The 27,568-nt window shown below is 42.8% G+C and overlaps 1 protein-coding gene across 2 annotated transcripts in view; it reads right to left on the reverse strand.

Moving 5' to 3' along the window:
* Positions 1–23,580: 23,580 nt before the first annotated feature.
* The window catches only part of LOC137425637 (protein mono-ADP-ribosyltransferase PARP12), a 53,191-nt gene continuing 49,203 nt past the window's right edge, over positions 23,581–27,568 (reverse strand). For both annotated transcript variants that reach the window (XM_068114254.2, XM_068114272.2), the window contains exon 10: positions 23,581–26,050. The gene's annotated coding sequence lies outside the window, so the exon portion shown is untranslated. The remainder of the gene's footprint in view (positions 26,051–27,568) is intronic.

The raw sequence follows: 27,568 nt of genomic DNA on the forward strand, positions 1-27,568 counted from the left end.
TAGTGCAATCAATATCAATGAATTTTTGCATGAAACATCGGTCACTACAGACCCCTTTAAAAGCTGGGTTTAAAAAGACTGGCTCATTTAAAAACTCACTGGGAGGGAATAATCACATGTATCACGCTGAAACTGAATCGCCTGCCATGCTTCCAGCATGCTGCTGTAGAACAGGGGGACCAAAGTTAAATCAACGCTCTTGATGTTGATGAGAAAGAGCTGCTGGTCAAAACCAAGTTTCCCGGCTTGCCTAAGAAGGCAGTGAGCAAAAGCTTTCCACGGGACATCCGTGTACAGAAGCCGGCGTAATGAGAGGAGGCGAAATGCCATCACCTTACTGTTGACATCGACCAACCCCTGTCCACCTTCAGCGACGGGCAGGCTTAGCACGCCTGACCGGAGCCAGTGTTTCCCCCCACCCACAAAAGTCAATAAAAATACTTGAGAGTTTTTTAAGAATAAAAGCTGGGGCTTGTAGTGCCTTAAGCCTATGCCACAGCATTGATGCCGCAAGATTATTTATTATCAGGGTGCGACCCCGATAAGAGCTAATTCAGTAAACCTTTCCATTTTAGAAGCCGCTGCTCAGTTTTAGTTATGAGTGTTTCCCCGTTCTTCGAGACGAAGTCCGGAGTGCCAAGAGAGACCCCGAGATAGTGTTTCCCGTCTCGTGCCCACACAAGCTGGCCGGGCAAGGTTGGAGGAGGGGCATCACTTTGCAGACCCAAGTAGAAAGCATTGCTCTTGAGCCAGTTGATTTTTGCAGAGCTTGCTGAGCTAAACCCCTGGACGCAATGAACCAAGGAAGAAACATCTTCATCAGAGCGAACAATTACGCATAGGTCATCTGCGTAGGCAATTGTCTTGACCAGGTTTACTGCTGGAAGGGGGGCGAAACCAAGAAGGCACGCACACAATCGAATAAGCAAAGGCTCAACTGAAAGGGAGTACAAAAGACCAGACAAGGGGCACCCTTGGCGAATTCCTCTACAAACAGAGAAAGGCTGGCTTAAAATATTATTTACTTTTAACAAACTAAAAGTATTATTATACAACAATTTAATGTAAGAGATAAAAAAAAATCCCCAATACCAAAGCCCCGTAAAACAGAAAAGAGATAAAAATGATCAATTGCATCAAAAGCTTTTTCCTGGTCGAGGAAAACCAAACCAACATTCCTTTGTTCAATGGTACAAATATCAATAATGTCGCGAACGATAAAAAATACTATCATGTATAGTCCTTTTGGGAATGCAGTAGGATTGGTCGGGGTGTACAATCTCCCCAATCACCAGCTTGATTCGGTTTGCAAGAGCTTTGGAAAATATTTTATAGTCAGTACAAAGTAACGAGATTGGACGCCAGTTTTTCAAGTTCTGAAGGTCTCCTTTCTTGGGAATGAGGGCAAGTACAGCCCTGCGACAACTGAGCGGTAGCGAGCCAGATCGCAAGCTGTCGTTTAAAAGACCAAGTAGTTCAGGACCCAAAAGGTTCCAAAAGGCCTGGTAGAGTTATATTGGGATCCCATCTAAGCCTGATGCCTTGCCAGTGGGTAAAGTTTGCAATGCGGAAAAAAGTTCTTCCAAAGTAATTTCCACATCCAACTGTAGGCGTGCCGTTTCCGACAAGGTGGGCAAAGAGGCAACCAGAGAGTCAATCATTCCATGATCAATGTTCTTGGCACGGTACAAGTCAGAGAAGTATTCCTTGGCGGAACCTCTGATACATTTTTGATCGTATGTCACTCTCCCTTCTTTTGTCCGAAGCGAGGTTAGTTGCTGGCTTCGTTTGGTTCGGGTTTCCAATCCAAAGAAGTACTTGGAAGAGGTATCTAGAAAACACCTTTTCCATTCGGAGCCGGACCAAAGCTCCTCTCGCTCGCTTTACACACAATTCAGCAAGAACGGCCTTTTTCTTAGCCAACAAAAGGTTAGTCCGTTCAGCATTAGAAGCTTGAGAGGTTGGATTGTAAAGTTAAAATCTCCTTGGTAAGCAGGGATTGAAGAGCAACATCATCTTGGTATGAAAGGACCCGTACTGCTGGCAAAACATTTTTATCTGGGCTTTTGCATTGTCCCACCACTGTCCGAGGAGAGGGAAGGAAGCTTTCCGCAGGAGTAAGGTCTCCCAGAAGATTTTAAAAGCATCAATAAAACATTTGTCTTCCAGAAGACTAACATTGAATGTCCAATAGACAGCACCACGATTACAAATCGGGGAGATAGTGCGAAACACAACCATGTGGTGATCTGAGAAACCACTCGGGACAATAGCAGTATGGGTCACAATATTTTTAAAATCACTATTAATATAAAACCGGTCTAACCTTGCGAGGGACAGACGGCCATTTAAACACCGACACCATGTATACTGGCGTGTGGATGGATTTCGAGTTCTCCAGATGTCAACCAGGGAGAAGGTTGTCAAAGTCCTAGTCAGAGGCACAATACTTGCTGGATGAGGCTCATTCCCATTGCGATCAATGGTAGAGTCCATCGTACAGTTAAAATCCCCTCCTAAACAAACAAATCCATTAAAATCAAAACGTGCAAGAGAAGTTTCTAACTGTGTGAAAAAAGCAAATCTATCCGTGCTGTCACTAGGTGCATAGATGTTCACTATTGTGTGTTTAAAACCATTAAGGGTGAAAGTGAGAGAGATTAAGTACCCTTTAATTATTTCATTAAAATCAACAATGAGATTACAGAGAGAAGGATGCAAATAGATGGCTACCCCAGCCCGAGGACACTCTAAGCTACTGAAGAACCACCTTCCTTTCATTATTCTTTCCCATTCACTCATACAGGAGGAACTACATCTGGTTTCTTGTAAGAGTAAGATATCAATGTGGTTCTGCAAAACAAGCTCCTTAACTTCAGCTTTTCGTAAATACGAGCATCCTCCGTTTATGTTTAAAGTGGCTATAAAAAAGCCATAGTGTGGAATTTGGGGAAGGGTATCAGTCAATTGGGTCATGATATGCCTGCAGGTGCTTCCTTGCTTTCAGAACCCATTTCCTGAGACGAAACATTTGTGGTTCAGTCAAACCAAACTGCTCGGACTGAAGGAGCAGTCGCTTTGCGGAGATGATAAAACTGTGCAGATCAGGGAAGGAATCCTGAATTTTAACATTTCTCTTATGGAAAGCATGATGTAAAAACTTTAGGATCTCCTGGGGGTGGGGGGCGGGGGGGCACAGTCAGACCACTCTCCAGTTCCTGGGATAAGCCTGGATCATTCCAGACCTCGGTGCTACCACCAGAGGCAAGCGACGACGTGCCATCAGAATCGTAGTTCGATTGGGGATCTATATTAATACCGTACTCCCCCGGTGGAGCAGGTATTTCCATTTATGCCGGGAGGGGAAAAACTATTTCCATCATGTCCGGGGTTGTCTGTGGCGCAGACATCTCAGACACTTCACCCTTAGAAAGGGAGAGGGACCAAAACAGGTTCATTACTGACGTCCATGGTTGTAGTATCGGCAACCACAGGGGTAGTCACAGCTACCTCTTGGAACATGACACGACCTCCTTGTACCTCTTGGGGCACAACACCGCCTCCTTGTACCTCTTGGGGCACAACACTACCTCCTTGTACCTCTTGGGGAACAACACTACCTCCTTGTACCTCTTGGGGCACAACACTACCTCCTTGTACCTCTTGGAACACGACACTACCTCCTTGTACCTCTTGGGGAACAACACTACCTCCTTGTACCTCTTGGGGCACAACACTACCTCCTTGTACCTCTTGGAACACGACACTACCTCCTTGTACCTCTTGGGGAACAACACTACCTCCTTGTACCTCTTGGGGCACGACACTACCTCCTTGTACCTCTTGGGGCACGACACCACCTTCTTGTTTGTGCTCGTGTTTGTCTTGCTCGTTATCAGGAGCGTTATTATCCTCTGTAGCTAACACGGCAAACCTGTTTTCCGTTTCCACGGCAGCAAACGGGGCAGCTGCATCTAAATGGGAGCCATTTAATTTGCCCGATGGCACCAGTTTTTTCGGAACGCTCACCGTTACATCGTGACCATTGACGTTTGGGCGCTTGTTTCTCCAAGATTGAACGGTGATTTAAAAAACCCTCGTCATCCACTTGAGGTCCCTTCAGTTCCGCACTCGCACCGCGGGGCTGATTAATGGGAGGTGTCTGTACACTCCTCTACTCTAGATGTGCCACTCGTGTCTGGCTTGGGCTCCGCGACTCTAGATGTACCACCGGTGCTTGGTTTGGGCTCCAGGTGTTTGAGAATCCAGGTTAGGTTCCACACGTTGAGATTCGCCACCGGGAATGTTTGGTTTTGGACAAGCGTTCTTTAAATGTCCGTGCTCGCCACAAATAAAGCACGTCATTGCCTCAGTAGCGATGTAAATTTGGTAGCTGCGATCTTTGTGCTTCAAAGTCACAGCAGCACTAAGCGATTGTGCATTATTCTTTAAAACAATATAACAGTGACGCCGGAAAGACATGATGTGTCTAACCGAAGCGCCAGAACGCAAACGTAAGGGGATCATTGAGATCCGTGACACGACCGTCCCAAAACGGTTTAAAGCACAGGTAATCTCCTCGCTTTTAAAGAAAGGTGGTAAATTTGAAATAATAATTTTGACGGCAGGTGTGTCCAAAGGACACACAGTAAGAAAAAGATCCGGTGCGACAGACAAGCCGGTTTCGACTGTCTGAGCAACGTATCGCTCTTCGGACAGGAAGAGCATGACACGTTGATTCATTTTCGACGCTGCGAGAATGTTTTTGAGCCCAATTTGTTCTCCGAAACCCATTACAACGTCGTCAACACTAACTCCGTCCGGCGGACAAACTATGACCCCGTTCTTTGGAGTAAGTGCCTCGTACACACTATTGTGCAAACGTACGTTTGCCATTGTGTAAAATTAACAAATGAAGTAAATTGAAAAATCAAAAACAAACCTGCCACAAGCAAAACTAGCAAGTGGAGGAAAAGGAAAAGTAATAATATGGGTGAAGTATTTAGCCAAGAAAAGGCTAAACGTATAAACACGGCAAATGGAAGAGCAGGCCCAAATCAGGAGGTCCTGAACAGGCCTGCAAATCACCTACCATGCGCACTCTCTTTCTCTCTCCTGTCTCAACAAAGAAAGGAAACACGGGGAAAACTTCCCAAACACGTACAAGGACACAAATGGAGAGAAAAGGGGGATAGGAAAGACGCCAACACAGCACAGTACTCACAGCTCAGCGCACACAGCCGCCATGATGCCACACCCAAATTGTAACAGGAGAGAGAGAGACAGAGACAGAGACAGAGAGAGACAGAGAGAGAGAGAGAGAGTGGGAGAGAGGGATTGAGAGAGTGTGGGATTTCTCGGGATTGAAAAACATCCTCCAAGTGTTTGAACAGTTTATGTTTATGTCAAGGTCTGAAGAGACAGAAGAGGTGCCTATTTGAGGTTTGTTTGTATGTTTATTTGACATCTATGTACTGGTGAATCATTGGATGGAAATTGTTGAAAACTCGTATTTTAATTTGGAATGTGCAGGGGAATGTTTAAATCATAGTCCTGGGGGTTCAAGTTGGAGGAAGGACACCAACTATTCTCTCTATATAAATATGTATGGCATAGCACCGCTTCCGATGGAATGGGGTATTACAAGTCATACCATAATCCACCATTTCTGGGGAAATTAACCCATCCCTAATTATGGGGGAATTAAAATTAGTTACACAAGAGGATGATGTGAGATAATTAATTTAATTGGCATCACCCATGAGAGACATCAGTACTGGATATGGTAATAGCTGAAACATTGTGATAATCTAAATATGGACATCTCCTCTGGTGGTATTAGTTGGTAGACGTTAAAGATCCCACAGTTTCCTTCGTGAAGAGTAAGCAGGCTATCACACGCATCCTGAACAAATTGCAAATTCATGCAATAACCTACATGGGGCACTGCATCAGTGGCACAGGCACAGCTTCCAACCACCAGCCTCCCCTCTTCCAAACCATAGCCCAGTTTCCAAACCCTAGCCCCTTTTCCAAACCCTAGCCCCTCTTCCAAACCCTAGCCCAGTTTCCAAACCCTAGCCCCTCTCCCAAACCCTAGCCCAGTTTCCAAACCCTAGCCCCTCTTCCAAACTCTAGCCCAGTTTCCAAACCCTAGCCCCTTTTCCAAACCCTAGCCCCTCTTCCAAACCCTAGCCCCTCTTCTAAACTCTAGCCCAGTTTCCAAACCCTAGCCCCTCTTCCAAACTCTAGCCCAGTTTCCAAACCCTAGCCCCTCTTCCAAACCCTAGCCCAGTTTCCAAACCCTAGCCCCTCTTCCAAACTCTAGCCCAGTTTCCAAACCCTAGCCTAGTTTCCAAACCCTAGCCCAGTTACCAAACCCTAGCCCCTCTTCCAAACCATAGCCCAGTTTCCAAACCCTAGCCCCTCTTCCAAACCCTAGCCCAGTTTCCAAACCCTAGCCCCTCTTCCAAACTCTAGCCCAGTTTCCAAACCCTAGCCCCTCTTCCAAACCCTAGCCCAGTTTCCAAACCCTAGCCCCTCTTCTAAACTCTAGCCCAGTTTCCAAACCCTAGCCCCTCTTCCAAACCCTAACCCAGTTTCCAAACCCTAGCCCCTCTTCCAAACTCTAGCCCAGTTTCCAAACCATAGCCCCTCTTCCAAACCATAGCCCAGTTTCCAAACCCTAGCCCCTTTTCCAAACCCTAGCCTCTCTTCCAAACCCTAGCCCAGTTTCCAAACCCTAGCCCCTCTTCCAAACTCTAGCCCAGTTTCCAAACCCTAGCCCCTCTTCCAAACCCTAGCCCAGTTTCCAAACCCTAGCCCCTCTTCCAAACTCTAGCCCAGTTTCCAAACCCTAGCCTAGTTTCCAAACCCTAGCCCAGTTACCAAACCCTAGCCCCTCTTCCAAACCATAGCCCAGTTTCCAAACCCTAGCCCCTCTTCCAAACCCTAGCCCAGTTTCCAAACCCTAGCCCCTCTTCCAAACTCTAGCCCAGTTTCCAAACCCTAGCCCCTCTTCCAAACCCTAGCCCAGTTTCCAAACCCTAGCCCCTCTTCTAAACTCTAGCCCAGTTTCCAAACCCTAGCCCCTCTTCCAAACCCTAACCCAGTTTCCAAACCCTAGCCCCTCTTCCAAACTCTAGCCCAGTTTCCAAACCATAGCCCCTCTTCCAAACCATAGCCCAGTTTCCAAACCCTAGCCCCTTTTCCAAACCCTAGCCCCTCTTCCAAACCCTAGCCCAGTTTCCAAACCCTAGCCCAGTTACCAAACCCGAGCCCCTCTTCCAAACCCTAGCCCAGTTTCCAAACCCTAGCCCCTCTTCCAAACCATAGCCCAGTTTCCAAACCCTAGCCCCTCTTCCAAACTCTAGCCCATTTTCCAAACCCTAGCCCCTCTTCCAAACCCGAGCCCAGTTTCCAAACCCTAGCCCCTCTTCCAAACTCTAGCCCAGTTTCCAAACCCTAGCCTAGTTTCCAAACCCTAGCCCCTCTTCCAAACCCAAGCCCAGTTTCCAAACCCTAGCCCTTCTTCCAAACCCTAGCCCCTCTTCCAAACCCTAGCCCCTCTTCCAAACCCCAGCCCCTCTTCCAAACCCCAGCCAAGTTTCCAAACCCTAGCCCAGTTTCCAAACCCCAGCCCCTCTTCCAAACCCTAGCCCAGTTTCCAAACCCTAGCCCAGTTTCCAAATCCTAGCCCCTCTTCCAAACCCTAGCCCCTCTTCCAAACCCTAGCCCAGTTTCCAAACCCTAGCCCAGTTTCCAAACCCTAGCCCAGTTTCCAAACCCCAGCCCCTCTTCCAAACCCTAGCCCCTCTTCCAAACCCTAGCCCCTCTTCCAAACCCGAGCCCAGTTTCCAAACCCTAGCCCAGTTTCCAAACCCTAGCCCAGTTTCCAAACCCTAGCCAGGCCAATGATGCTACCTGCAGCCATGTGATGCACACGAAAGAAGATCTCGGTAGAGAGCATACCTCCACCAAGCTAAACAGTTTATGTTTTGTATCCCATTGATAGTCCAGATCTGGATTCGGACCTAAAACAAAATTGAATCGGCTTGTTCTCATCATGTAACGAACTTATCCACCTAATTTGGTCAAAATCTGTCAACAACTTTTTGAAATTTGATGTTGTACAAAGCGTATCAAAAAAAAGGTAATCCGAATTCAAGGGGTTAATATGCAAAAGTTATTTATTTTGACAATTTACATGTGATTTACTAATTAAGAGGAGATCCTCAGCTTTCCATTGATACCTTCCATGCATCATTGCTGTCACACATGACCGAGTACATGTTCATTGAAAATGACAAGTTCAAATCGCATTTTTACAAGTTTGGCTAATCGATGCAAGTCAGGATAATTGGTACAAAATGAACATCAGATGTGAACTTTTCTCAGGAATGATTGGCCTTTATGCACCCACATCTTCAACATGTCCACCTCCCCTTTCAACACAAAGCTCACAGCGGTGGAGCATGCCCTGAAATGCTCGTCTCACCATAGCCGGTCATTGCGCAAAGCATCCACTTCATGTCGAATATGGCCCTGCAATTCGTCAAGATCACGGGGAGGAGTTACGAACATCTTGTTCTTTAAATGTCCCCAAAGGAAATAATCACATGGTGTGAGGTCAGGAGATCTTGGCGGCCATTCCACTGCATGGTTGAGGTTGATGACTCGGTCTCTAAAGAGTTCCCTCAGTCAATCTCGGACAGCGATAAGACGATGTGCTGGGACGCTGTCTTGGGCCCACCATAGATATCTGAAGACACCATGAACCTGTCGCTCAAAGTTCTCCTCCAGCTGCGGTAAAACTTAATAATTGATCATCTGCAGATACCTGTTACCATTGACATTCCTTTGAAAGAAAAATGGTCTGATCACCTGACCACTTCCACAAACTCCCAACCAAACAGACCACTTTTGTCCATTCATGTTGGTGTCAAAATTAAATTCCGGGGGTTGTCCTGTCTGCATTTTCAAGAACATTATGGGTATTGACCTTGCTGTCCATGGCGAAAGCAGCTTCGTCACCGATAACGAGATAATGCAGGAAATTGACATCTGCTTCGCAATGTGCTATCAACCATCTGGCAAGCACCAGCCTCTTGGCAAAATCCCCTGGCGTAAGTTGATGCCGAATGTGAATCCGATATGGATGTTGGTGAAGGTCCAGTCTTGTGATTCGGTTGAATGTTGCCGAAGGCAATCTCGTCCCATTTCGTCTTGTGCTGGTATCCCTAGGATGCTCCAAAACCTGCTGTCTTACTGCTGCAATGTTCATTTCCGATCGCCCAGTGCGCCTCCTACCAGAATTCTCCTTGTTGCAGTTGAGGCTAGTGCCATGCTCTTGGTATTTTCTAACATTCGCCCAGATGGTTTTGGCTGCTGGAGGCTCCCGTTCTGGGAAACGTTCCCTGAACGCATCACGAGTTCGCTGAAAACCTCCAGTTTGGTGAAAGGTTGTAACCACGAAGGTCCGCTGTTCAGTCGTAAGTTGAACCATCTTTTCAATGACTCAGACTGTTTCTAAACCCATACACTGTAGGCCCATCTTAAATACCCATCTTAAACAAAGGATGATGCAACCGACGATTTATCAGACCAGCTTAACAATTTTACATAATCAACTTGGCAGTCGACAAGTAATGTGTCCATTTAAAACTGTCTTGCACCGATTAGCCAAACTTGTAAAAATGCGATTTGATCTTGTCATTTTCAATGAACATGTACTCGGTCATGTGTGACAGCAATGATGCATGAAAGGCATCAATGGAAAGCTGAGGATCTCCTCATAATTGATAAACCACATGTAAATTGTCAAACTAAATAACCTTTGTATATTAACCCCTTGAATTCGGATTACCTTTTTTTTGATACGCACTGTATATCAGTTTTGTCCCTATCGCCCAATGGTAAAGAATCACTTTAAAACAATTTAAAATCCTCGAATCCAGATTCGGATCTTCACCAAATGATCAGCTTTTTGAGATATCCTGTTCACAAACAGACAGACAAACAAACAGGGGTGAAAACCTAACCTCCATCCACCTTCAGTGGCGAAGGTTATAAGAATAAAAATGGAGTTTAGAGCTAAATTCAACCGTGTTTGTATTTAAGTTGTGGTCATTAAATACCCTGATGGTATTACCTTTGAACATTACAGAAGGGCAATGTGTGCTGATATATTCCACTGTCGGAATTATCTACACTAATCCTTCCAACTTCACTTTTTCACCTTTATTCGCTTAATTGCCTCCGCCACCAAAGGTGGATGGAGGTTATGTTTTCACCCCTGTCTGTCTGTCCGTTTGTCTGTGAACAAAATATCTCAAAAGGTTGTGGACGGATTCGGACGAAATTTGGCAGAGATGTAGCGTATGTGACAAGGACGAAATGGTTACATTTTGGTGAATATCCGGATTCGGATCCGGCTACGATAATTTTTTAAATGATTCTTCACCATTGGGGATTGGGCCAAAAACGATACATAGCAGGATATCTGAAAAAGTTATGGACGGATTTGGACGAAACTTTGTGGACAGGTTGGGTGTCTGACAAGGACAATTTGATTCGATTTTGGTGAAGATCTGAATATGGATTCGGATATGAGAATTATTTAGTCTTGTAAGTGATTCTTCACCATTGGGAGATGGGGCCAAAAACGATACATATCAGGATATCTCAAAAAGTTATTTATGGATTTGGATGAAACTTGTTGGACAGGTTTGGTGTGTAACGAGGAAGAATCGATTAAATTTTGGTGAAGATCCGGATCCGGATCTGGCTAGTCGAATTTTTTAAAGAGATTCTTCACCATCGAGTGATGTGGCCAACCAGGTGGAGGTATGATCTCCACTGAGTGCAGTTCTAGTTTTTAATTCGTTTTCAATGCGGCCGCTTGAGCGATTGACACGACATCTTCAACATCGGAGCACCTACCCATGGAGAATATTTTAACAAAGTTACATGATGATTGGATGGAAAATGTGGTCGGCGTTCCAAAAAGTCCGTGTTCTGTAGGCTTGGGATGCAGGGTGCTTCACGTATCGGGAATAATCGACCGAGGCCAAGCGAAATGAGCGTTGCCTGCAATAAGTGGAAGCAGATTAATATGACTATGGTACATTGGTACAGGCACGACGGGCCAAATAGCCTTTTATATCCGTACCGTAATTCGCTGTTCACAAAGGTATGGGAGAAATATTTGTGAGTGTGTGACTCTGCAAGCAGATCTACTCTCATGTAGCTCCATCTTGTAAACTTTGCAATTAAAAATCATGAGAGCTGGGCCTACGAATAATTTATGTCATTCATCTCTCGTGCCAATGCGATGAAGTATTGATAATATTGTGCAATTGGAATCGAGTACTATTATGTGCAACATGAAACGGCTGATCCTACACATGATGAACTTCCCATACTTTCTGACTTTCAGTTGGTAAAAGGGCAATTACTCCATAGGTTGGAGAAGCACTCATAACTAGACGGATGCTCATTGTGTTTGGTATACATCCTGTGTGTTCGCATATACAACCATGACAAATATTAAAAACAAAATTCGAGGAAATTTCATTGGATGTAATAAAACTAATTTCCGAAGGGTTCAAAACAATTTTTCTCCCATTCATTATTTAGCAGCCGTCTGAACAAGACTCGCGGCAATAAGTGTTCAGACCAAGCTTGTCTCACATTACACGCAGCCGAACGGGTTACACGAACGAGCAAGCTTACATATTTATGGCATTGTCCGCGAGAATGGGAATATAATAGGCTGGTGTATACTGTATAAGCATGGCGTCACGGAAAGCAACGACTCCTCCACTGGTTTTGCAGAAGAGATCCGATTTCAGGGACGTTTGGACTCTGCGAGCCAGGCCGGTAACCTTGCAAAAAGGACAAGCATTGTGACGTCACTAATGCATTCCTGTGCTCAGAGCACAAACAATGCAGATATAACTAGATGGTATTCATAGAATACTTACCCTGCGCAGTCAACTTGTTGCGAGCCAACTCTTCTGTTTTTGAACAATTTTTTTTCTTTGACCCAATATGGCTGCCAACCCACGTGAGCGATGACATCATAAGTTTATATTGTCGAATATAATTGTTGCATAGATCACGCTCAAACCATTTCAAACTGATCACACTAAGCGTTGTCCCTGTCGAATTATGCCGTCATAATTATGGCACCAATGACGTCATCGTTAACAACACCTATTCCCCATATGGAGTTCTTTACAATGAGCCACGTTTCAATGTTTTCTATGCAGCGGTTTTGGAGATATAGAGGTGCAACATTTTTCGGTTTTTCCAAGATGGCGCCTGTAACACATGACCTATGACGTCACGATTATCATTAAACTATTCTACAGGGGGAGGTGCTCCTATGGTGGAAATTTCGGGTCCATCAGACCAACAGTTGCTGAGAAAAAATTAATAATGATCGGATGGATAAGTGTTGTATTTGTCGAATTATGACGTCATAACAAAGGCACCGATGACATCGTCATTAACATATTTTATTCCCCATGGGGAGTAGTTGTCAATGAGCCTGGTCTCAATTTTTTTCCATGGAGTGGTTTTAGAGATATAGAGGTGCGAAGTTTTTCCAAGATGGCGCCTGTACCACGTGACCTATGACGTCATAATAATCATTAAAATATTCTACATGAGGAGGCGCTCCTATGGTGAAATTTTTATGTCAATCGGACCAACTATTGCCGAGAAAAAGATTTTTTTTAAATGCAGACACGTACGGCACGCGGCACACGGCACGCGGCACACGTACGCACATGAATTCTTAACTACGCTTTTCACTTCGCGAGCGCAGGGTGATAAGATCACATTTATGTTGAAATTATAAAGTGGTGCAATTCTTTTTCACGGTAACTTAGGCGCATGGAGCTGCATTTCCATGTATTACACGTGCAGCACAAGGACATTCGCAGACAATGGACGAAATAGCACACAATACAGAGTTTGAATAGGACGCAAGTGCTCATGGGAATGTCGAACATGCCGCCACACAAATTCACGTTTACCCTGGCTTCTTGTATGGTATCATATCTATGGTAGCGAGAGAGTGAGAGGAAAGAGAAAGAGAGACGGGAGACAGAATAACGAAAAAGAAGAATCCAAATCTTGGGGACAGTTTGGCTTTTTGCTCAAGAAACCTTGGCATGGGTTTTCAGAGTGTCCGCCAATTTAGAACGGCCATTCTGTTGGTTTTTGCCCCTTTTTGTGTAGAAAATCAAGGCTTGTGGAGGAGTTCAACACTAAATGGACCAGCACATAAATAGAACGAAAACAAGAGTGAAAAGAGAGGGGGGACATATATGAACAGCAGGGTTGAGGGACAAAACAGAGGGAAACTTACAGGACACTAGCAGGTTACCCACCCTTCAGGTGGGTGGGGAAGAGGAATTTTAAGTGGAGTACGTTCAATATAATGTGATAAATCACACAAAGTTTGCTTGAGATTGGCCCAGTGACATCGTTGTAGTTAGATAAGGATCACACATACAAACACTGTATAAGCTCTTAATATATGTTGCAGCAAAACTGAAATGGGGTTCAAAATAGCGGAATTAAAGTACAGTATTCCATTAAAGTCAATGACGTAATATGAAGTGACGCCTTTTCTAAAATTACTAGTGAAAAGCCTGTCAAAAATGACGGGTTGGAACAATTTATTTGATGGTGCAGCCTATGAGCGTGGCAAAGTCTGATGCCTCGGCCTAGTGTTAGGTGTGCCTAGTGTTATATCTTCCTCTTTCATAAGATACTAGTGGGGTCACCTGTGGGAATCCCACGGGTATGGACGTCTTCATTTAGATGTTGCACATTCAGTTTTACAAAATGTTTATTGGCAATTTATCAGATCCACAAATGATGTATTCTACAACAACAGGCATTTTAAGGCCATTTTCCCTGCTAGAGCGGGGGTGAGCCTTGCGGGCCCCATGACAATCTTCTCCATTTTGCCCTATTCTCTACATCTCCCCTTTTTAACCCCCTTGCCCGCATTTCTTTTTCCACCACCTTTAGCCATGTCTTTCTCAGTCTTCCCCGTCCTCTACTTCCTTCTACATTCATTTCCATCCCTCTTCTCAACCAGTCACTTTCATCCTTCCTCAACACATGGCCAAACCATCTCGACCTGTTCCTCTTCACAGCATCAATCACAGGCTCTATTCCCATCATCTTTCGCAATTCATCATTTGACTTCCTCTCTCTCAACGATACTCCGCACATCCAGCAAACCATTCGCATTTCCACCCTTTCCAGCCTTCGTTGCTGCTCTACATTCATTACCCATGTCTCGCTCCCATAAATCATAACACTTCTCACACATGCAGCATACACCTTTCCCTTCAGCTTCAACGACACTCCCCTCCTCGTCAGCACGCCACTCAGTTCCCGAAAATTCTTCCAAGCACATCTCACTCTTGCAACCGTTGCTGAGTCTGATCCACCTTCTCCATTCAGCATGTCTCCTAGGAAGCAAAATTTTCACACCTTCCAGCTTCACGTACTCTACACAATGTATTTACTTCTGATAACATGTAAATTCATGTGCGTGCACATGGGAAATACAGTTTGAAATGTGTCAATACATCTCATGTAAAATGTGACTTCAAGAGCTCAATTCCTCTCCCTCCCAACCCCCATTCTTCCAACATCACGCACACTGCACCAAGGAGTAAATCACCCATAGGGGAGTGGGTCACACACACACACATACACACACGGGGGAGTGGGTCACACACACACACACACACACACACACACACACACACACATGGGGGTGTGGGTCGCACACACACACACACACACACACATGGGGGAGTGGGTCACACAACACACACACAAACGGGGGGGGAGTGGGTCACACACACATACACACACAGACACATGGGGGTGTGGGTCACACACACATGGGGGGAGTGGGTCACACACACATACACACACACAGACACACAGGGGAGTGGGTCACACACACATACACACACAGACACACAGGGGAGTGGGTCACACACACACACACACACACACACACACACACACACACGGGGTAGTGGGTCACACACACACACACCTCATTTTTTCATTTCTGTTCCTCACAATTCTGTCTCTCTTATTCACAGACACACACAAATAAACATACACACACACATATACACATATACACATGTACGCACACACTCACACATACATACACACACACACACACTCTCTATCTCGGCAATTTGCCGTCTGTGGCGATACGTGAACGAAGCTTCGTGAAATCCATATTGTTGACGACGTATAAGTTAAACATTTAATCGTGACTATGGAAACGTCCAACGCGAATTCTTCATAAATCTCGGCAATTTCCTGTCTGTGTACTTGGGCGATATAAGATATATCAATCCGCGAAAAAGCCGCGATTATTTCATATATCTCGGCAATTTGCCATCTGTGGCGATATGTGAACGAAGCTTCGCCCTCTCCCCAGATTATTCTGATGACGTATAAATTAAATATTTCATCGTGACGTCTGTCATCAAATGGAAAAGTCGGCCACAAATTTTTAATATATCTCGCCATTTTCCCGTCTGTTATTGTAGGCAGTGTATGACAGACCGTGCCGCGATTTTTAAATATATATCTCGGCAATTACCTGTGTGTGCGTGAATGTTCTCAATTATTGCTAACACCGAGTCTAAAACCATCGACAAAAATGAAATCAGATGGTGAGTTATAGTGGAGATAAAGGCGTGAGAGAGTGTCAATGTCCTTTATGTTATAGGCCTTTGAAAATGCATTTCGTTGTATAAATGGAAAATTTCATCGGATTTTATCCCGTTTTTTTTCAACCAAGTCTAAAACCATGTTAGCGACTGTGAAAAATGAAATGAGATATCGAATTAGAGTTGAAATAAAACTGTGAGAGAGAGCAAGACACCACGGGCCTAACAAAACAGGCCTCAAAGTTATGTGAGTAAATAAAATGGTGGATATTTGTTTTTGAAGCCTCTCCCAGAATGGGTGGAGCTACTCTCTCAACGGAGGAAGCCACACCCCCAGACAGATGTTCGACAGACAGAATCACCTACGGAGAATATAATATAGATCATACGGATGTAAATGAACCCTAATTTTACTCTGCGTGCGTTTCACATCACGTGCGGCGAATTTCACCTCCCTTCGCCTTGTATTTATTGCTTTTTAAAAAAATGCTTCTGTACACCATACTTGAGGCTCAGTTTGCAAGCCACCGTCGACAATTCCAAGAAAAGAGACATAATTACTCTTTTGTGGAAAATGTTTTTCGAGTTTGACATCATATGCAGCGACGTCTTTTTATATTAATTTTATACATTGTGACATTAGGCGACATATCCTACAAGGAGGCAATCAAGACAATGTTATAATCAGCAGTGATACTGACATGGACGTCAAAATAGCAAAAGGGGAAGTATTTAACAAAAGTCAATGACGTCATATTCTGCGACGCCTTTTTTTACTTTTACGCATGAGGCGACATACCTCACATGAAACACTGCCATCGCTGACTTCATGGTAGGTTTTTTTTTTTTAAAGATGTCGCTGCATATGACGTCATTGCCGTTGCAATTTTGACCCCATTTCAGTATCACTGCTGCTGGCATTGGCAGGGAATTATAATTTGAAGAAAAAAAAAAGTACCGATTTGTATCATATGAAACATTCTGATTTAACACTAACATATCGCATGCTTACTTGAAAAAAAATACTGCAATAGTAATTTCACATGTACTTTATAGACATCTTATGTGACAGTAGTAAAAACACAAAGTACATCATTTTGCTTGTAACAGTCATTGCATTGCCTCTCAAATTCTGGTGAGCAGAAAATTAGTTACAAGTGACATGTCACTGGGTCCGGCAGATAGAAAGTAACTATATTTGAGGACCCAAAATGTCCCGCAGTTTTGTGTGGCACGTTTCTGGTCCGCTGGAGGGAAAGGCGTGGCCTGGCTAATGGGCGGTGCTTGTGATGCTGGGGGAGAGAAGGGAAGGTGTGGCCTATATAATGGGCGGCGCTTGTGACACACAGACAGGAACTGACGTTTATATAAAAGATGGGGAAGAATGAGAGCTATAAAGAGGAGGATACATGGGGTGGACAAGAGATTGATACAACCGCATATTCCACATCACAGAAAAGGAAGGAGAAACTGGGGAACAAGAAGAAATGGAACAAAATAAAAATGAAACATTATAGACGGACTCACATTCTAATTGTACATACTCTATAGACGTACTCATATTGTAATTGTACATACTTTATAGACGTACTCGCATTCTAATTGTACATACTTTATAGATGTACTCATATTGTAATTGTACATACTTTATAGAGGTACTCACATTCTAATTGTACATACTTTATAGACGTACTTGCATTCTAATTGTACATACTTTATAGACGTACTTGCATTCTAATTGGACATACTTTATAGACGTACTCACATTCTAATTGGACATACTTTATAGACGTACTCACATTCTAATTGTACATACTTTATAGACGTACTCACATTCTAATTGTACATACTTTATAGACGTACTCATATTCTAATTGCACATACTTTATAGAGGTACTCACATTCTAATTGGACATACTTTATAGACGTACTCACATTCTAATTGTACATACTTTATAGAGGTACTCACATTCTAATTGGACATACTTTATAGACGTACTCACATTCTAATTGGACATACTTTATAGACGTACTCATATTCTAATTGTACATACTTTATAGACGTACTCACATTCTAATTGGACATACTTTATAGATGTACTCACATTCTAATTGTACATACTTTATAGACGTACTTGCATTCTAATTGGACATACTTTATAGACATACTCACATTCTAATTGTACATACTTTATAGACGTACTCACATTCTAATTGTACATACTTTATAGACGTACTTGCATTCTAATTGTACATACTTTATAGACGTACTTGCATTCTAATTGGACATACTTTATAGACGTACTCACATTCTAATTGGACATACTTTATAGACGTACTCACATTCTAATTGTACATACTTCATAGACGTACTCACATTCTAATTGGACATACTTTATAGACGTACTCACATTCTAATTGTACATACTTTATAGACGTACTCACATTCTAATTGGACATACTTTATAGACATACTCACATTTTAATTGGACATACTTTATAGATGTACTCACATTCTAATTGGACATACTTTATAGACGTACTCATATTCTAATTGCACATACGTTATAGACGTACTCACATTCTAATTGGACATACTTTATAGACGTACTCACATTCTAATTGGACATACTTTATAGATGTACTCACATTCTAATTGGACATACTTTATAGACGTACTCATATTCTAATTGCACATACTTTATAGACGTACTCACATTCTAATTGTACATACTTTATAGACGTACTCATATTCTAATTGCACATACTTTATAGACGTACTCACATTCTAATTGTACATACTTTATAGACGTACTCATATTCTAATTGCACATACTTTATAGACGTACAGACAAACGGACCCAAATGCAATACCCTCTCCTCGGGTGAGGGTAATGATTCACATTTTAATCTCTGCCACAGCTCTTCCATACTTGTTGACCAAATAAAAAGTTGTTTTCATGCACATTTTAACTATACAAAGCCGCTAAGACGTGTAATGCGAAGCATGACAATGTGTACTGTTGCAGATTTTACCCACAGAAATATTTACCGCCTGTATGTACGAATGTACGAATGTACATACGCGCACACACACACACACACACACACACACACACACACACACACACACACACACACACACACACACACACACACACACACACACACACACTAAAAAATATCTCTTCTGAAATACGTTCACAAAGCAGCATGGCAACATTACGATAATGACCTGTCTGAGGGTTGAAATAGTAATTTTGTTTGTCTGTTAGACAAGTGGTCGGTTTGTGGTTTACTCGCATTTGTGAACACAGTCACAGATATTGGGTCATCCATGCGGCGGAATCGCCCCCTATTGCACAGCATCATTTTCACACATATCTGAACCAGAACAATCATTGCGACCACATAACCTGATATAAATCATCCTCGTCTCAGAGTAAAACACACAGGAGCACAGAAGGCATGGATTGCTGGTCATGGTGTCCTGTGTATTCCATTCAAGTACCTTCACTATACCCATTATGAAATGGCACTACAATGAAGACATTTCAATCTCCTGGCCAACACTATTTGTTTTTTTTATCATCTAATGCAGTAATCTAATTGGCTCATGGAGGATCTTATACATATTTCACACTCATGACAAAGACTTTTTGAACCTGAGTCTTTCTGAACCTGAGTTCATCACATTATAAGTCAGCAGTTCAGATGGGAACTCTAAAAGGCCCTCCCTGTAGCTTGTTGGAGTTATGTATATTGAGTGTGATGTTTCAATAGAAAATTCCATCATATTTTCACATTTTGTATAATCTTCGGTTATTTTCAAACCCGATCCAAAGATTTAGTGCTGCCGAAGCAGTAAGGATTACAATGGGTGGTTTGCCATTGCCTTCCCAAAGATAGTTCGAGCAGAAATTTGGCATATGTTTATAATGGCCTAATCCGCAAAAGTCACTAAGATATTTAACATGTCACCCACCATCTAGTGCTGGCAGACATGACACTTGGCTTAAATGTCCATTTTGTGTGCTTAATGATGCAAAATTTTGGCTGCAAAGTACAAATCTGACAGTTTATAATCTGATCATGAAATGAATCCAGACTACACACAGCCCAAAGGTAAGTGTACTAGCACTGAACTATCCCAGCTGTCTCAGACATGTTATAAATGGTGGTTATATAACTCCTTCGTTGTCCGTCAGCGATCTGATCCATTCAAGGACAGCTTATAGTCTAACCTTAATGGACCACACGGATACAGTGTAAACATGTAAACAACGGACGATGTTTAACTAAGTCTCCCACCTGTTGCTGCATGTAATCGGAAAAAAGGACATTTTAAAATGTTGGCGATACAGCGACACCAAGCGAATGTTCTGGAAAGCTGAACACTGATATAAATTAACAGCTCAGATCGCTGCTTTGACTCGTCGTGTTTCTCGCGTTTTTCTAATTAGGGGCCTTACCGAGTCAAGCAATGTAACATTGTTAAATGTTAAATGTTAACATCGTTAAATGTTACAACAAGAGAAGATGTTAGGACAGTTAGGTGTTGAGAGCGCGCATGTACGATTAAACAAATCTCTTCCACCTGTCTAAATTCCTTGTATAAAACCAGAAAGGCACTCAGTAAAGAGCACACCTCCGCCAGGCTGAACAGTTTACATTTTGTATCCCACTGATGGACTGGATCTGGATTCGGACCTGGGCCAAAATATATTTTTTTAAATAAAAATGTCATTAAAATATCAGGCTATATATCGTTTTTGACCCTGTGGAAGTGTAAACAACTACACTCAATCAATGCTAACAACTGTTTAATTGAACAAATAAAATTAAGGCCTCTTTGTGCTGAAATATCTTGATGGTAAAGGTGAACCACCTTTAGAGGCCATTTTTCCCCACTGAACAGGGGTTGCCCTTTTTCGGGCACCGTGGTCCCCTTTTTGAAGCAATGTTTTACGGCCGGATGCCCTTCCTGCCACCAACCCTGTTAGCTGCCTCTTGCGACACACAGGGAATTACCAGTGAATTGGTACTCAATTTGCCGACCTCGGAGGGATGACAGGCTGAGTCATCCCCCCTGGTGTTAATTCAGCGATTCAGCGATCGACCGGGATTCAAACCCAGGATCCTAGGATCCCAAGCCAGCACCCGAACCGCTAAGCCAACACCAGGACTTATTGATGGTAAAGGGTCACTTAAAATTTAAATTCCTCGCAACCAGATCCGGACCTTCACCAAAATAGAATCAATTTGTCCTCCCTCGTCACACACACAACCTGTCCACCACGTTTCGTTCAAATCCGTCCTTAACTTTTTGAGATATCCTCCTCACAGACAAACAAACAAACAGACAGACAAACAGGGGTGAAAACATAATCACATAATCTCAATCATGGACAAATTCCAAATTCCTTCCCTAACCAGCAGAGGGCATTGCATTAGTGGCACAGCCTCACCCTCGGCCAATGATGCTACCTCACAGCTTTGAGCTGCATACTAATGAAGAAGAATCTCCGTTTTGATCAAGACTGATGGGCAGCAAGTGAAACCACATAAACAGTTGTTAATTATACTACTGAGTAACTCGGCTGACACTAAAGTTTTGAGGTAAGGCAATCCACTTTGAGATGTCAAATCTGAGTTTAATTCCTTGTCTATCAGAGGTCATCTCTTAATATGTAGAATTGCAGGGTTGGGAGAGGGGTATTTTATTAATACTTTGAAGTGTGCATCGTGAGAAAGGTGGAGGCAAAGAGAAAGCACAGAATGAGAGAAATATGCAGAGAACGTGATTTGCTAGAATATTATCAACACTTAGTAAAAGTGTTCGCTGGTATAAAATTTGTCTCCTGGAGACATTTTGCAAGTTTTGTGTTCAATTCATGATTGTGTGTTTGATCAGAACATGAGATGCCCTCTTCTATATATATATATATATATATATATATATATATATATATATATATATATGTGTGTGTTGCTAACCATGGTGTCTGACCATGCGTTCAGCTGTCTCCCATTTATGTCAGCCGCTTCCCATCATGGAGTAACACAATTAAAAATAGCTATATTTTGATCTTTTTTAGACAATTCCCACCTCCGCTGCCCGATGTTGAATCACCATTTTGCGGTGGGTGGTATAAGGTAGCTCAGAACTTTGGGTCAGAGTGAAAACGAGAGTACAACACAATTAACCTTTTTTAAGTCCATGAAATAATTTAATTTGATATATTAACTCAAACTTTTCCTGTCACTGGTGATGGCTACTTTTGCTTGTGATCAATAAGTCAAGAGCTTTACGGCCTGGTAAAACTACATTTTGTAAAAATACAACAACAACAACAACAACAACATGGAATTTTAAGGCCATTTTCCCTGCTAGAGCGGGGGTTAGCCTTTGCGGTCCCCATGACAATCTTCTCCATTTTGTCCTATTTTCTGCATCTCCCCTTGTTAACCCCCTTGCCCGCATTTCTTCTTCCACCACCTTTAGCCAAGTATTTCTCGGTCTTCCCCATCCTCTACTTCCTTCTACATTCATTTCCATCACTCTTCTCAACCAGTCACTTTCATCCTTCCTCAACACATGACCAAACCATCTCAACCTGTTCCTCTTCACAGCATCCATCACAGGCTCTATTCCCATCATCTTTCGCAATTCATCATTTGTCTTCCTCTCTCTCAGCGACATTCCACACATCCACCGAACCATTTGCATTTCCACCCTTTCCAGCCTTCGTTGCTGCTCTACATTCATTACCCATGTCTCGCTCCCATAAATCATAACACTTCTCACACATGCAGCATACACCTTTCCCTTCAGCTTCAACAACACTCCCCTCCTCGTCAGCACGCCACTCAGTTCCCGAAACTTCTTCCATGCACAACTCACTCCAGCAACCATTGCCGAGTCTGATCCACCTTCTCCATTCAACAGGTCTCCGAGGTAGCAAAATGTTTTCACACCTTCAGCTTCACGCCGTCTCCAAGATTCAAACTCAACATTTCCTCCATCTCCAGCTCCCTCTGTGCACACCTTACTGTAGCTGCCACACTGGTTAATAATCCTCTCAGACCACTCCATTTTTTATGAACCCACTCTGCGCACATTGTACATTGAATGGAGTTCACTCCGACACCCTTCCTGCACACAGCACAGGGCCACTTCCCAGTTCTTTCCACCTCACCACATGCTTTACCACTTGCCATCACCTTCGTTTTTCCAATATTCACCTTCAGACCTTTTGTCTCCATACATTCCTTCCACTTGTTCATCTTCTCCTTCATTCCATCCATACTTTCCGCATTCAACACCAGGTCATCTGCATACAACAACTACCACGGTAAACCCTCCTTTACATTCCGAGCCAGCACCTCCGTCACAGCTACAAATAGTAGTGGACTTAGTACCGACCCCTGATGCACTCCCACCTTCACCTCAAACTCACCACTGTTCCCGTCCTTCGTCCTTACAGCTGTGCGCGCTCTCTCGTACATTGCCATCACTACTCTGATCAACCATTCCTCCATTCCTAACTTCCTCTATGCCCATGTCACTACTTCGCGTGGAACCCTATCGAATGCTTTCTCCAGATCAACAAACCCAAGAAACAATCTCTTCCTCTTCTCCATGTACTTCTCCTGCAACTGCCTTACAATAAAAAGCACGTCTGTCGTTCCTCTTCCTGGCATAAATCCAAACTGCTTTTCATCGTTCTTCACTTTCTTCCTTATCCTCCTCTCCAACACCCTTTCCAATACCTTCATTCCATGCTCCAATAACTTTATCGCTCGATCGTCCAAATATCGTTGTAGAAATATAGAAATATCGTAATAAAATAAATGGGAATTTTTTATTGTCAGGACAGTACATTAGAATGATGCTAAACATTAAAGGAACATGTAAAATTGGTACAAAGTCATTCATTTCGAAGGCACAGGTTGGCATGCTCGGAACAAGGTGTTTACATGAAATTCCACTCCTGCCTCGAAACATCACTGCTGGCGTTTATTTCTACCTGAAAGTCTTGCAAATAGCTTCTTGAGAGGTCTTGGCTTTTATAATGGTATATTTCAAACGGGACCATACTCTCCTCAAACAATGGACAGGTGAGTCTTTCCCTTTGGCCAGGTACTATATTTGTAAAGACTACATCTAACTTACATCTGCAAGACATGCACACGTCCTCCCAGCATCAGGATGAAGATTAAAAGCATCAAAACAGCATCTTTAAACGTGTTTATATCTGTATAGTCAGACCTTATGGTGATGCAAGCAAACATTTGTCCCTTTCTCTTCAAACTCATCAGCCATGCTTGCGCAACGAAGTAGCAAGTACCTAGCTTTATCAGGGAATTCCCTTTGTGCTACACTACACGAGATTTATTCTTGCAGGAGGACATCTTATGACATTATGGCTCTTGTCCAATGTCCACAAGGTACCTTACGACAGAACAGTTTTCTAAGTTAGTCAACCACAACAAAAACTAGAAAGCATCTCAAAATGCTAAGCCCGTCCACGTCCGATTTCTACTCAAACTAAACTTGATGAAAACGACAGTTTTTAAAAATTGTACATTTTTGGTTCACGAGTTATCAAACAGCATAACTACCCGATGATATCATCCGATCTTGATGAAACTTGGGTGGGAGGTTGATATCATGATCTAGTTGTGTCTTGCCTCGAGTGGGCGTATTACGCCAATTGTGGGCGGAGCCAAGCCCGAAAAAGATGTCTTTTTAGGGGGTAATCGATTTCAAGCTACATGTTCTCCGAGGGGTTTGGTGGAATCTGACAGGGGTTTTGGTATTTGGTTAGGCCAATGTCATGTGTCTAGCCCCACGGAGCTTGATTTTTCATTTTCGCCCCAAGGTCAAGGTCACAAGGTCACAAAATTTAGAAAAGTCGATTTTTGATGGTTTTATTACATTGTTCACTTCCTGACAGGGTGAAATGTCGTACATGTTTTTATATTATCACATACATCATGAAATACAAGTTTTCCAACAAATTTCAGAATCGACCTTTGACCTTTGAAGGTCACAAAGGTTAAATTTTCAAAATTGTCGGAATCGAACCAAATTTTCGGTATTGTGTAGCTAACTAACCCCATAACTGATTATACATTATTTTCTATCTCATTTCAAGGTCAGTAACCTTCGTTTTGACATTTCAAGGACACAAAGGTCAAATTTTCAAAGTTGTCGGAATCGAACCGAATTTTCGGTATTGTGTAGCTAACTAGTCTCGTAACAGATAATACATTCCTATTTATATATTTTCAATGTCAATTTTGACCGTTGTCATTGAATACCGCTCGCTCGTGAACCATCGTCGTCTCCTGACTTGTATGTATCTGTGTTCTCCAATATTCTCATAGTAAAGATTTGTTGAATATTTGACCTCAGTTGGTAAAAAGGTTAGGTTATGGCTTGGACAGACACACTGAAGCTCTATTTTTAAATGAATAAAGAAGCACGGAGGAGATTTAAAAAACAGGGCGCCTCATGCTTGACGAGCTGCGGTGGGGCTTATATGGACTATTTATAGTCACTATGACTTTGCCCTTTCACATTTTGACCCAATTTTTAATTATTTTCTCCATGTTCTCATATTTAAAGGTTTGTTAAAGATTTTATGATAAAAGCTCAAATGGTAAAATAGTTATAGCCTGGACAGACAGACAGACACACAAATACACACACACACACACACACACACACACACACACACACACACACACACACGTGATTGCAAAACACCGTCCTGCTGAGCGGTGGACGGGCTAACAATCTACAACTAGAGAAATTACCCCCCAGGTCTGATTGTGTTCACCTTTCACGCCTTCGCTGTGGACACTACCCACGACTTTTGCCAACTGCCAGGCCGCTTCACACACAATAAAACATGTCATGGAAGACTGCGTGGCCCTGGCCTCATGAAGGCAAGAGCACAACATCTTGGATGGGAGGGATCTCTGCGTCGCTCTTGTAAGAATGATCAGCTATCTCCGTGCCACTGGTCTATTCAATCAGAACTGGCTGGGGCTACACAACAGTAACAACAACAACCATCTACAACTGGAATGAGAATAAATAACCATCACCCTTAAACTATATAAATTATTGTTTGGTCCACACCTGAGCCTATACTTTGTGCACTACACAACTGCATGTCATCCATAAAACCTGTATTAGGTAAACAGACACTGAGATCCACTCCTGGGGTCAGCAATGATTAATAATATAGTCATAAAATCCTGATCATATTCCACATGGTTTACAGGAGAGGTTTTCTTTGTTCCTGCAAAACATGGACATGATGTATTATACATGGAGCAAAATATTAATATAATATACAGACATGCTGCAAAATATATACTAACTTTTACTCTAAGAGGAGCAAAAATAGGTGTCAGTATATTGTGAATGATATGATAGTCATATGATGTCAATGATATGAATGGTATTATTATTTGGGAATGATAAAATGGAACATTTTGGTAAACCAAAATACTGTATGTTGAAAGGTAGATGGAAACAGAACACATGTTGATAGGTAGATAGAAACAGACACATGTTGATAGGTAGATAGAAACAGACACATGTTGATAGGTAGATAGAAACAGACACATGTTGATAGGTAGATAGAAACAGAACACATGTTGATAGGTAGATAGAAACAGACACATGTTGATAGGTAGATAGAAACAGACACATGTTGATAGGTAGATAGAAACAGAACACATGTTGATAGGTAGATGGAAACAGACACATGTTGATAGGTAGATGGAAACAGACACATGTTGATAGGTAGATAGAAACAGAACACACATTGATAGATAGATGGATACAGAATATTTCCATCTCGCACATAGAAACAGAAGACCAGGGTCTGATATTTTCTCATTGCAGACAGGTGGGGCACCTTTTTTTTCTAACGCCCCACCTCATCTCTTGGTCCGTCTGCTCTTTCATCCCTCCATTCCCTCCAGCTTTCACGCATTCTTCCAGAAACCCCTTCCTTGTGAAGCTCTCTAAATCGAGGCTTACTGCTAACCTCCAGGCCTTTTTTCTCTCTTCTACTGTTTGTGGAATCTCCTTCCTCAGTCCGTTCAATTCCACTCTTACCTCACAGAACTTCAAGTTTGAGGTGCACCACCACCTCAGATCATCCTCCATCCCTATCCATGATCTTTTGTGTTCTCATTAACCCATTACCTCTCCCCTTTTATTTATAGGTTGCTATGTTTCCTTCCCTCTTCTCTCTCCTCCTATATGTGCAGCCCCTTATTTTGTCCACATGTTGTCCCACTGCCTCACTGTCAGTGTGTGGCCTTCTATCTTCAGTCAACTCCCTCTTCCATGAACCAAGACTATGTATACAAAAAATAGGGGCAATACTCCTGGGCGCTCACCTGGTAGAATAAAGCAGTATACTACACCGACTAAAGCTATTTTAAACTGTATCACGGTATTTTAAAGCAATTTCAATGGTTGCTGGATGACAGGGCAGCATCTAGATTCTAGAAACATACTAACGTAATCATGAGACTTTAAACAAACAAAAACAAAAAACCTACTTTGGGTGGCAACCCCCTCCCTGTCCACCCACTTCAGCCCAAAATTTTTAAATGCCGAGAACACACGTTGGTACCTCATGGGTGATGAACAGAACGTTGTGGTCAAGTTTCATCGGAATTGTATGTGTAGTTTCTGGGAAGAAAGCAAATACCTATTTTGGGGGGTAACCCCCCGGTAAATCCCCTCAGGGCCCATCCCATTGCTTGATGCTCAGAATTGAATGGATAGAGTATGGATA

The sequence above is a fragment of the Myxine glutinosa genome, chromosome 1 (genome assembly GCF_964187855.1).
Source record: "Myxine glutinosa chromosome 1, kmMyxGlut1.1, whole genome shotgun sequence".
Classification (NCBI taxonomy): Eukaryota; Metazoa; Chordata; class Myxini; order Myxiniformes; family Myxinidae; genus Myxine; species Myxine glutinosa.